The sequence below is a fragment of the Centruroides sculpturatus genome, unplaced genomic scaffold (genome assembly GCF_000671375.1).
Source record: "Centruroides sculpturatus isolate CEXI.00-Female unplaced genomic scaffold, Cexi_2.0 scaffold306, whole genome shotgun sequence".
Taxonomy (NCBI): Eukaryota; Metazoa; Arthropoda; class Arachnida; order Scorpiones; family Buthidae; genus Centruroides; species Centruroides sculpturatus.
Window position 1 is genome coordinate 438,895 of NW_019384504.1, and position 13,499 is coordinate 452,393.

A 13,499-nucleotide genomic window follows, 5' to 3' on the forward strand; every position below is an offset into this window, starting at 1 on the left:
GTAAATTAATTGAATAATATTGTCAAATAAAATAGCTTCTAAACAATGAAGAGACAATGTAAATATTATAAAAATTCTATTTTTATTTATCTTATTATTTTGTTAATTATACAGTCAATTACTTTCATAATGGAAACAATGAAAAATAAATTTATTGATAAGCGTTTATAGTTAATCAGTGATCTGTACATTGCATACAGTCAGTTTGTCACAAATATGGATGTCATCATCCGTTACTCGAGTGTGTTCACAATCGGTGTGTCTTTATCCGTTAGTCACAATTGGTATGTCCATAATCGTTATGTCATAATATGTTATTCAATTCAATTCTTGTTTTGAGCCAGGATGTCTCTCAGATTGGTGCAAAATACATTTGGTATGTCCGGTTTCATAATGTCAGTCCAGTAGATATAAGTCACAATCGGTGTTAGAAGTGTCATAAGTTGGATTTTTTAAATGATGATTGCCGAAATGCAGAATTTTATAAATTTTGAAATAATCACGAAAAGAATTATATGTATGAATAAATAAAAAAATGAATGACGATGAATATGTACAGATGAAAATGATGATGATGATATGTACAATGAACTATGTACAGCAGATCTGGTCTGCAAATTCGAACTTCTCCACTCTGAATATACCGATGAATGACAGGAGATCTATAAACATACACAATATAAATTCTAATATCTGTATTTTTATTTTCATTGAAAATGCCAAATTTGGTGTATAGATTTAATAAACCCAATATATTTTAGGGATATTAGTTCCTTATTACTAGTACTAAGTTATTTTCCTATTCTTAAATTAAAATCAAAAGTGGTATTTATTCGCTAATAACACTTTAACATTTAAAAAGTTGGCAACACTGATTAGTAGTTAATATGGCACCTTTGTGTCACGTGGTTATTTATAGGCGGAATTTTCGTATTCTGTTTGGTCTTTTCAGTAATTTCATTAGCAACTCCGAAAAGTGAAACTGTAATTACATTAATCTCAACTTTATCTTATTCATGAGTTTTAGCTATAAAATATAATATTTATGGTATTCATTTTTGAATTATTTAAATATAATACTGTAGTACATTTAATCTGTGCAAAGAAAAATAAAGCATTACCCAGGCTTCATTTAATATTACTAAATTTATCTTTATTTTTGCAATTTAACAGTTCTATGACATTTCTAGTTTTAGTAGATAAATTATTTATTGCATGTTTAAGCATTTTAGATATATGTAAAAATTAAGGGCCAGATTTGTGTGCATGTGCATGTTTTTAAATATGTTTAATTAACATCAATGTAAACACAATATAGGTCCAAGTAGATCAAAGTAAGGTTGTCTGTTTATACATATTACATATGCATTTATGATTTTTATATTTTGCAGATTTGACTAAATAATTGCTTATAAAGTATATATCTTGTTTATATGGGTGCTAGTGCTATTTTTCAAATGATTTTATAGTCTGTTTCTGCTCTCTGTGCAGTTAATGTTTTTTGTATATGTACAGTACAATTCATGTGAGAAATATCACTTTCATCCAATTATAGATGATCATGCAAAATTCAAATCTTTTGACTTAGACCATTTATTTAATTAAATTTGGATTCATTTTATATCAAGTTCTACAAACTAATATGTTTTTTGATGTCACATAAATCTTTCATTTTTAAATTCTCAAAATTATTGTAAATGTTATATTTATTAATTTAATAATGTTAAATTTTAATATAATGTTTAATTAAATATGAGAAAGATAATTTATTGTAAGTAATGTAGTCAAACTTTCACATTTGGATTGTACACAGAAAATATTCTGTTATATCAAGTTTGATTCAACATTGATATGGGTGCTCAAACAACCAACCAATAGAAATTACTAGTGCTGAATTGCTAAGAAAGTGTACTGTACAGAAATTTGGATCCAGAAAAAGTTTTATTGTAATATATGCTATAAATTATTTTCTGCTAAAAAAAAAATAATAAAAAGATTTCTGATGTTGAATCATTCTTACATTAGTGCAACATGAAGTGCCAAAATGAGCCAAAAAAGTTATAGTTGCACTAAAGTAAACTTTAGGAGTGTTTATGATATCATTTGGGAATGAAACATTACTTTCAATTTCGGTACAAAATCTATAACTATTTAATAATTTATAAGAGTGTTTATTTATTTCTCATCATTGTACAGGGGTATGAACAAAAATATATGACTAGCCTTGTGGTGTAACTATAGGATGAAGGAAACTAGGTTAACCTAGCCATCCTCAAGCATTTTGTAAATGATCAATTAGATAGCATAAAAAGTTATAAAATTTTATTGAACATGTAATTTTATTTTAAAGTGACTTGATTGTTTACCACCTCATAAACATTATTTTAATACATGTTTTGTGACAGAAAACAACTACTAATCTTAACACTGCATTGAGTAACAACAATCCACAAAACCTTTTTTTTTTTTTTTTTTTACAACATTTTTTACAAGCGGAGGGATGAAATGCAATACGTGCAATTATTTACATTTTGGGCGTCATTGTTCCAACGGTCAAGAGGAGACACCGTTTAGTCACCACCTGAAGCAGACCTCAATGGAGGTCGAAAACATTTGTGAAGATTGTTATAGGACACAACACTGTTGTAAAAAAAGGTTTTGTGGATTGTTGTTTTGTGACATCATAGTTTTTAAATTTCTTATGCCATTTGTGCATGTTTATCTCCCCCACCTAAAAAGTGTAACATGATAGATTTGCTTTCAGACAAAAGTAAAGCATTTAAGTGCATATATTGTGATTTTAAATGCCTAAGCAATTATTTATTGTAACATTGTCACAGTGGGCTGGGCTGCAATGTTATGAAACTTGTCACAAAATATTTGATTTTTTATTTGAATCTAATACTTGCTTTGATTATTTGAGTTTTTAAATACAGTATATGATTTAAGAACTTATCTGATAGTTGAAATTATTAAAAGTAATAAATGAATATAATATGTGAATAGTTTATTTTATGTTTTATATATAGATTATACATTTTTCTTTGTATTACATATACAGTAGCATAAATACACAGAGATTTATTGCTGATACTTGTAGAAATATTTAAAATTATGTTTAAAAACAATTTAGCATTAATGTATGATATCTTATTTAACATGAAAAATTGAAAATAGAACAGAACAATGTGTCATTTCATTATGTTCTGTTCTATTTTTGAATGATTTCAGCCTGACAATGATTATTTAATACAGAAGAAAAAATTGCTACAGTAAGTTTTTACATGTTTTAGCCTGATTTTTAGTACTGTGTGCTAGTTTTCTTCACCAGTAGTGTCATAGTGTTCTTCAGCATTTCCCTGTACATGTCAACTGATAGGCTCTGTTTACTGAAAATGGGATGAATGTTGCACATGTTGATCATCCCACTTCCCTGGAGTTTTATGAAGCAATGGGGTTGATGATACTCTAATACTGCATATTGTGATGATTGACCATGTATATAAAAAGTTGCCCTGTCAGAGAAGAGAATGCTGGCAGAGAAATTTTGGTGTGCTTTTGCATGTTTTGTGGTCACTTGCAGAACATAAGCTATTGGTCTGAATCGTGTCATGTGATGCCGCATTTGTATTTTATACAGGTAGCCACTTATTGGTCTTAAGTATGCAGTGAACGCTCCTTTGGCTAATATTGGTCTCCATGACAGTTGTCATATACCCTTTTGAGGGCTTTCAGCAAACAATGCAAGTACAACCATGAATATGGCCTATGAATTTGGAAGTATTTTCGGAGGCAGACTTTTTTGCTGCAGAGACTACAAATAGACAGGATCCTTCAGCAAGGGTGGTCCTAACAAGAAACAAAAGACAAATGAAACAGAATGCCCCTATTGTGGAGGGTTATACTCTGTATTTACAGAGAGTTGGACTAAATGTAGCTGTTGTGATAAATGGGCACACTGTTCTTGTGCCAATATTGAAGAAAACGAGTTTAACCATTTTAATTTGTCTTTCTTGTATATAAAAATAATATCCCAATCTTACCCCATCGGTGGGGTAAGATGGTGCATTTACATATAATTTTAAAATATTAAATTTTCTATTTTTTAAAAAACGTTTTTCAAAAATTAAATTTTGTATATATTAACACATATATTAACACAAGCGATCACATTAAGAATTTAGGGGAGAGATCCTTTAAAAAGCCAGAAATTCAAGGAGAAAGAATGGTCGTTTCCCCCTAGCTCAGTCTGTTTATCCTCTGTGTCGAGACTTAATTTTCGTTCGGCCGTATTATAAAGGTTTTTCGGTAGTCAATCTTCTACCGTGTTAACCCTCTGAACACACCTGAAATTTCCCTAAAATTAACAGAGTTTTTTCTTAGTAGCGTTATTGATATCAGAAACTAGCTTTAACTTTACCGAAGTCAAATCTGTGCACTACAACTTTAGAACGATTAATTAAATTTGATAAAAAAGTCCCATTAAAAAACAATTAAAAAGCAATAAAGCGTGAATCGTGCGTCATTAAAGGTAAATTAAAATCGCGATAAAATTTTTTCGCGCGGGAAAAAAATTTTGAAAAAATTTGGAGACCTAAAAAACATTCCAAAAATTGAAAAAAAAATTTCCAGGAGGGCCTAAAAGACCGATTTTTCGTAACGCTATGGGACTTGCTCGAGTCAGACTCGAGCGTGGTGCAGAATGTGTTTTATCTTCGTGTTTATCCTATATTTCATCACACTTGCAACATGACAGCTGGTTTTGATTATCGAGAACTGTCTTAATCTTACCCGTTTTTGGTTTCTGAAGATCCACAATGTGGGCTGCCGGACTGTATAGAACGGGACTTGACACATCAGGTAGAGATCGCCCTGGGTTCTTCGATGTCAGAGCAGTAGACTGAAGTCTTAATCGCTCAAACATCCGGCTGTCACTTTGTTATGACATTTGCATAATGTCACGTAATATATTAATATTATTTCGGCGTGAAATTGATATTCGATGTACACCATTTCGTTCACGATTAAGTATGGCATATATTGAGGACGTTCTGTATTTAATAATAACGGATGAAATTTTAACCAATAATCTAGTGTCTTATATCAGGAGTCACGGTAGTGACCTTGACGGCTACTAAAAAGTCACTAGCAGACAACATATACAGGAATTGGAGTTTCCGATTTTCGGGGGTCGATTTTTCTGCCCCCAAACACCTATGGTAATTTCGAATATCTCGTCTCGTTCGAAGGAAAATTATTTTCTTAGGTAGTGTGCAAAATTTCAAGATTTTGTATAAAGCGGTTGCTACAATATAAGCATTCGAAAAGTGCAAAAATTTGCAAAACTAGTGGTATCTTCTCGCTGATTCACATAATCGGGAGAGAGTGGCCAAATATCTGAATAATTTAGTTAATATAATATATATTTATTTTTGTATGAATTATATTTAGTTTATTATTATGTAATATTTTTGCCAATAGATGGTGTTACGTGTAACTCAGAAAATCGGATGCGAATAAAAATTAATTGATTTATAGAAAGAAATCCAATCNTATGCTTTTGTTAGTAACTATTACATTTGTGTATTTTTATCATTTTGATAGGTGATTTGACTGGAAGCAAAGCCAATTTTACAAGAACTACATTCTTGGAACAAGATCAAAAATCTTTATTTCGCAACAGAGTAGTTGAACTATTGTGATCTGTTGTAATAATACTCTCTGAAAAATGCATTCATCAATTAATAATTATCCAATAGTTCACTTTTACAATAATAATATAAATTGTTTTTTAATTTTAAATATTCTTTTTATATTTTGGATAATAAATTAAAGAATTACTTATCTATTATTCTAGATCCTGAATTGATTCAATACAGAAGATAAGAGATTATAATTTTTGATTATCTCATAAATTATATGCATTATAGAAAAACAAAAGCAAAAAAAATTGAAATATTTTTAACTGTTTCAGATATCAAATGAAATCAAATAATGTTTTCTTATCAACAGTGAAATAAATTTCCTATTAATTTCATTTCACTTTTGAACACACTTTGACGTAGCTTATATTATTGCTTTATAATAATTAATTTTGTAGTGAAACTTACAGCAAAGTATTCATTACAAAATTAAATTATTAGATATGCATTTTAGGATATTGTTTAAATAAATTAATTAAATATTTTTTAAACACAAAATTGACTACCTGTACAACAGTATATTCAGTTCCCATCTATTTAAGATTTACTCATAATTTAAAAAAAGATTATGTTCAGAAAAAAAAATAACATTTTCAAGGAAATGAGACATTATAGTAAAACAGTTTACAAAATGTGTCTTTTTAGTTTGGTTTTTAATTGAATGTTTGCTTATAGTGACTAATAAGTTAAAGAAACAAATGAAATAACTTAGAATTCTCAGTACTGAGAAATAGGATGAATAATATATCAAATGGTTTACTTCATATCATAGCTATTAGCTTGTATTATACTGAATTCAGGAACGTTGCTCATTTCCTGAAATAGTCAAAAATTTGTGTTATGCATGAAATTAGCAAATCAGCTACAATTTCATGAATTGGGAAAATTTTCTACTTATTTCACAAAATAGACAATCCAAAGTTAGTCTATTTTGTGAAATGCCATTTTACATCTTGCAATATCAATTTTTGTTTCACTCATTGAATTTCACACACATAGAATAGGAAAATATTTATTTTAGTATTTTCTTAATGATATTTTATACTTCCTATTATCTTGTGAGTTATTTTCATATTACATTAAATGTTAGAGTAGAGCTTAAGCATATATAATAAAAAATTAAATACTCACAACAAATACTTCAAAACACATTAGAAACTCCAAAACACAATGGTATACAAAATGAAATGCTAATTTGAAACAAAATTAAAGCTGTTTAAAATACATAATCTCATAAATTTACCACAATTTTGTGCTAACATCACTTGACATGTGTACTGATTTCATGAATTTGGTATGAATATTTCCATATTTCTGAAATTGGCACATCAACTGTCAATTTCAAGAATTATGCAAATCTTTGCATATTTCACAAAACGTATATACAAGGTCTGTTCAAAAAGTATCGGACCTTTGGTCGGCAAAAATAAATTTATTGATTTTGATGTACAAAACCCTAATCCCCTTCAAAGTAGTCTCCTTGGTAATGTATACACTTCTCCCAGCGTTCCTGCCATTGCTGGAANGACCAAAAGTGCTTTAAAAAACAAAAATAAATAAATTTAAGTTTATAGTCCATCAAAACAAATATTTTTATTGTGCAGGTACCTTAAATTTGTGAAATGTTTTATATATTATATATCAGAAATATCTTTTTATTTGGCTGCTTTCAGATAATATCTGATTATCATTCATTACCTTGTTCAGCCTAAGAATTATTCATTTTAGAGACTACTGTTTTGAAGATTTTAAAAATGCATTTGTTTCTGTTATATGATTTCCATATTTTCAAAAATTATTTGAGCATTAGGAATATTAAAGTACAAGAATATTTGAAATTTGTAATATTTCTGCTGACTGAATATTTATTAGCCTTAGAATGTTTGCATATAAATTTGGTTCCTTACTGAAATAATAAATTTTAATCTGTCTTATGAGAAACAACCATCTCAATAACTTAAAATGCTTATTTTCAGATGCCTTATTGTAATTTCATCCACTAATAAAATTTTAAATTTCAGTAAATTGGAAAATATTAATAACATTACAGTTTTAACTTATTTTTATAAATTTCAAGCATATAAAATTTATAAGCTATTATAAATATAAAATTATTAAAATAGTTGACTTATTTATGAAATAACATAGTCTTCAGATGAGAGAAAATCATAATTTTAATTACTTTTTAACTTTGTAATATATGTTTTATGAAAGAGTATTATTATTTTTTAAGTATAAAAATATAAATATTTCAAATTCCAAGAACAATCTGAACAACTTTGCTAAATATTGGTGAATCTACACATATAAAGATTATGTAAAGAATGATGTATATTAAATTAAAAATAAATTTTGTTTTAGTTTTGGTTTCAGTTTTTACACTGACATTGTATATAAATATGGAAACATTACTTATTGAATACTCATGGTATTTTTTTATTGAAAGTTAATACAAAGGATTTTAAATGTCAAGATATTTTTACTATTAGCACAAACCCAAAAATTAAAAAATATTCAATAGTATAATGCATATTATTTTATATAGTGACATTCTTCAACCCAGCATTGTTGGGACAAACATGGTATGGGGTTATCAAATATGCCACCTTATTGGACNCTCCACAACTCCACCGAAGGAGGCCTCTCTCGCATCATTGGTTTACGCGGAAAAAAATAAGGTCCGATACTTTTTGAACAGACCTTGTATTTCCAGATTTGATGTAATATAATTTAAATATTTTCATTTTTACTTTACATAATAATTTGTAATATATATTTTTATTCTGGTGAGTTTAGAGATCATATGCCAAAATTAGAAAGTGTAGTTCATATTTAGTGTTAGAAACTAAAATATCTAAGACGAAGATCATGCACATGGGTGTTTTGGGAGTTTAAACCTTTAATTACTGTATAGTAATTAAAACAAAAGTAAAAATACAATACAGATTTCAAACTATTAAAAATAAAATTTCATTTATATATTATTAAATTTTAGGCACATTTTTATATAAGATTGTTTTTATAATTAATTGTTATACTCTTAATTTTGAACTTAATTGTATTTTTATGTGGATGCCAATTTTCTGTTTAAAAATATTTTTATTTATCATTAGGATATATACATATTTGATTTCTTTAACGTAGGTTTGATTTCAACTTTGCAATACAGATATGATTTAATTAATTTGTTAAGATAAAAGTATCTTTGAATCTATGTATTCTAAATTCTATTAAAATTCAATTTTTTTTAAAAAACAGGGAAAACTTACATATTTCTTGATATTTTATCTGAAATTTTGATATTTTTTCTGTATTCAATATAAAAAATATCTTTAAATTTATTCTTATCATTTCCTAAAACTAGCATCTTAAGAAATACTTACATGATTAAGATTATATTAAATTTTAAATTTGTTTAATAATCATGTGAATATTATTTTGTATTGAGATTGAGTTTAATGCTTTTAATATTTTTCCTCCTCCTATACAGTATTATAGAATATTTTATTGATATATCCAGAAAATTCATGCATATTTAAGGCAACGTCTTAATTTTTAACTGTAGATTAAGTGGAAACGTTTATCATTTCTTTATAAAGGTTTTTATTTTGCAAATAATAATAATAGAGTTTGCTAACATTCCGTCATGAATTCGTAATAGGATAGACATCTGATGAGAGATTGAGACCCAACACATCTGAACCAGACCATCAAAAAAATTTCTTGAATACATGACTTAGATTGAGGCAATGTTTTTCACCATAAATTGAATAAATAATTAGAATTTAAAAGAAATCTTTGGAACTAATTAGAATAATGTCAGCAAGTTTATCTGAAGATCTTAATATTTTTTAATGTGGCTTTTATTAGCCACATTAAAAAATAAAAATTATTGTTTGGAAAACTTTGTTATTGCTGATACTCCAATGACTATTCTCTTTGATTCTTGTACAGTACTAGCTATTCTCTATTTCTTGTAAANAATCCCATAAAAAACATTAAATTCTAAAAGTTTAAATTTTACATTAAAAACATCTGCTTTTGAAAACTGTTTGAAAAATGAGATTTGTTTTACTCGGTGTCTATAATTAAACCATTTTAGACCACTGTGGAGACAAAACTGTTAGAGATTGATGAAATTTTGTATGCACTTTTATCTCAACATGGAAAAACTTTGGATAGTTTCAAAAATAGTTGCAATTTTTGCCACTATAGGGTCTATAATAGTGTCACTGTTGCAGCAGCATCATACAATAACAGCATTATAAAGACATGCTGCAAACTTTTGTCATCTCTGAACTACAACAGATAAACATGATGTTACTGAAACATTCTATGGAAGACCCCACTCTAAAATCATTATGAGAGATGGTCGAACAAATTCAGTGCTGTAACAGGACACATGAAATGTTATTTCATGTGCCCTATACAAGTTTTTATATTTGGCTCCGCCTTTATTTTTGGAAAAATTATAAAAAAACAAATGCAATGAAAATAGTCAATTATTTTTTAATTTTAACCAAAAACATTACAGAATCAACTTCCATGGCAGCATAATTTAAATTTGAAAATAAAAATATAACAACTGATCATTCTTATACCCCATTTCAGGCTCCCCTTTGTCCTAGGCCCTGAGCTTGTGCATATTTGCATCTGCTAGTTATGGTACTGAAGACATTTGGCAATGAAGGGGGTGACAGTCAGTCTTTTCGAAAGCACTTTGCCACCTGATCTTCCACCTTGTAACTTCTGGTTATAGGACTATTTGAAAAGTGACTTTGTACAGGTGGATTTGCAGATTTATCAGAACTAAAAAAGTAAATTGAAAGAGAAGGGAATTTTGTTATTCCTGACATATTGCACTTGGCTGTTTCTAATTTGATAACTCAATTGCAATATGTGACTGAGTGACAGAAAGCATGTTGAACAGTTTCTCTGATGTTGCAACAACAGTGGCACTATTATAAATCCCTAGTGGTAAAAATTATAACTATGTTTGAAATACTGTCCATAGTTTTCTCATGTCAATAAAAATGCACCTACAAAATTTTATCAATCTTTCTTTAACAGTTTTGTCTCCAGAGTGACATAAAGTATTATACTTTAATTATAGACATTCTGTATTATCCACAATACAGTACATCAAATTTTGTATATTACTCAAAATAAAAAATGATGCTTTTTATAATGATTTGATATTTTTTTCTTACTTTCTGTTACAACAATTGACAATATTTTATTTCTATAATGATATTAAAATAATTTTAAAATTACAGGATTAGCCAAGGGTACAACCATCTCGCAACAAAATAAACCACAGATATGATCATCATATATTTCTACCTCTATCCATGATCCAGTTTAGCTATCTCTGATAGGATGCTTCATCCATTCCAAGTGTTGCTACTTATCCAGGTTTGCATTGTGTGTTCAGAAGTAGTCTGATAATTTAATTAGCAAGTTGTTTATAATAACATTTTAGAGTAGTGATCCAGAAACTAAGCTTTGAAGATAGCCTTTATTTAAGAAGCAGGATTTTTTTTAACAAAGCTCAATTTAAGCTCAGCTTTTCTGTCTTTTAATAAATCCTTGAGCAAATAGAAAATACTATGTGGTACTTTGATAGCTCTGATAAGTTTTAAAATTGAGGACCACCAATGCATTGTCAAATATGCCTTTGATATCTAGAAATAATAATAGAGATATCTTTCTTTCTTTCTTTGGCATAGAATATCACACAATTTAACAAACGCATCCTCTGCAGAATGCTGAAACAAACATGAAACCATATTTGTCATTGCTCAAAAACTTTCCATGAGGTGAAACTATCTTTAAAGAAAAAAAAAATGTATGGAAAATGGAAATTCACAATACTATTTCTGTTTATAGGCAATCCTCAGATTATGCATTACATGCATAACCTGAGGATTTCCTATATTATTATTATGAATCTTTGAATAATAATACTTTTCTATATCTCGAAAACGATTAGGTTGACCAAAAAGATTTTAAACATATAAATAGAAAGATGAAAAACAAACTTTCTGGCAATCCAATATTAATCAGAAATGATTAGAAATTTTAATATATATTTAATTTATAGAAATGTATNATTTGTTTAATAATCATGTGAATATTATTTTGTATTGAGATTGAGTTTAATGCTTTTAATATTTTTCCTCCTCCTATACAGTATTATAGAATATTTTATTGATATATCCAGAAAATTCATGCATATTTAAGGCAACGTCTTAATTTTTAACTGTAGATTAAGTGGAAACGTTTATCATTTCTTTATAAAGGTTTTTATTTTGCAAATAATAATAATAGAGTTTGCTAACATTCCGTCATGAATTCGTAATAGGATAGACATCTGATGAGAGATTGAGACCCAACACATCTGAACCAGACCATCAAAAAAATTTCTTGAATACATGACTTAGATTGAGGCAATGTTTTTCACCATAAATTGAATAAATAATTAGAATTTAAAAGAAATCTTTGGAACTAATTAGAATAATGTCAGCAAGTTTATCTGAAGATCTTAATATTTTTTAATGTGGCTTTTATTAGCCACATTAAAAAATAAAAATTATTGTTTGGAAAACTTTGTTATTGCTGATACTCCAATGACTATTCTCTTTGATTCTTGTACAGTACTAGCTATTCTCTATTTCTTGTAAAATGGAAATTATAAAATATTAGGTTTAAGAAATAATGCATAGATTTACAAGTTACTTTTAGACTTCTAAAGAAAAGATTGATTTTCTTACATGAGTTGGTAAAAAAACATTAAAAGACATATTAATCATGACTCTTACAAAAAAAAATTAACAACTTTTAAATAGCCTAGAATATTCAGAATAAAACTGAAAAAATATTTTTGTTTTTCTATTATTATCAAATACAATTTATCTTGTGTATTGCTATTTTTACTTTTTTTTTTATAACATTTCAATGTGTTCATTGTTTTTTATGCTAATAATATAAGAAATAATTCTCAATTATCAATATAAACTGTATGTCCTATATTTTATCTTTGCAGATTTCTTGTATTTTGAATGTAAAATCATGTAGGATTTAATGTTTCAAGATATTGTAAAATTAAGTAGTAGATTCTATTGTTTCCATTAAATGGTGATCAAACAAGAATGAAGAAAATGCAGTCAGAAATCAATAATGTAAATAATGCCACAGTTAGAAGTAGAGAAAATGGACAACCACCATAGGATTTAGAAAGAAACTGCAGCCATCAACTAGAAGACATCTATAATCGCGAATTGAGAAATACTAATAATTTTAGTATTAAGTTATAATAGCAAGTAAATTGTTTATAGAATGAAAATATTTTTTATAAAGATGAATAAAATATCCAGTTAAGTTCTGGGTGAAATATCTAGGAAATTAAATTAATTTTAGCATATAAATTATTAATTTTTTTTACATTTAATGCTGATTTATAGGTACATATATTAATATGTGTAATATTTATTTTCATTGAAATTTAGTTGAATCCAATTATTCAATAATGAATAAGTATGAATATGAAAGCTATGAAGAAGAATTTTCTTCCAGACACTATTTAAACATACATAAAACAACTCTTTCAGAGGAAAAGCCATTTGTCTGCTTCGTCTGTCGTCAAACTTTCACTCGTATGTCAGATTTACAGAGACATTCCAGGATTCATTCAGGAGAAACTCCTTATGTCTGTGAAAATTGTAATCGCAGTTTTAGAAGAAAAGAGTGTTTAATAATACATCTTCGGACTCACACTGGAGAAAGACCTTTTGAATG

General features: G+C 27.7%; 1 long non-coding RNA gene across 3 annotated transcripts; it reads left to right on the top strand.

Moving 5' to 3' along the window:
* Positions 1–895: 895 nt before the first annotated feature.
* LOC111622169 lies at positions 896–13,062 on the top strand. 3 transcript variants are annotated; one of them, XR_002756209.1, is made up of 3 exons: positions 896–984; positions 5,605–5,708; positions 12,748–13,062. It is a non-coding gene; the product is annotated as an uncharacterized LOC111622169 (long non-coding RNA). The 3 variants fall into 3 exon arrangements; XR_002756210.1 differs by having other exon boundaries at positions 5,605–5,684; XR_002756208.1 differs by lacking the exon at positions 896–984 and having other exon boundaries at positions 5,577–5,708.
* The last annotated feature ends 437 nt before the right edge of the window (positions 13,063–13,499 follow it).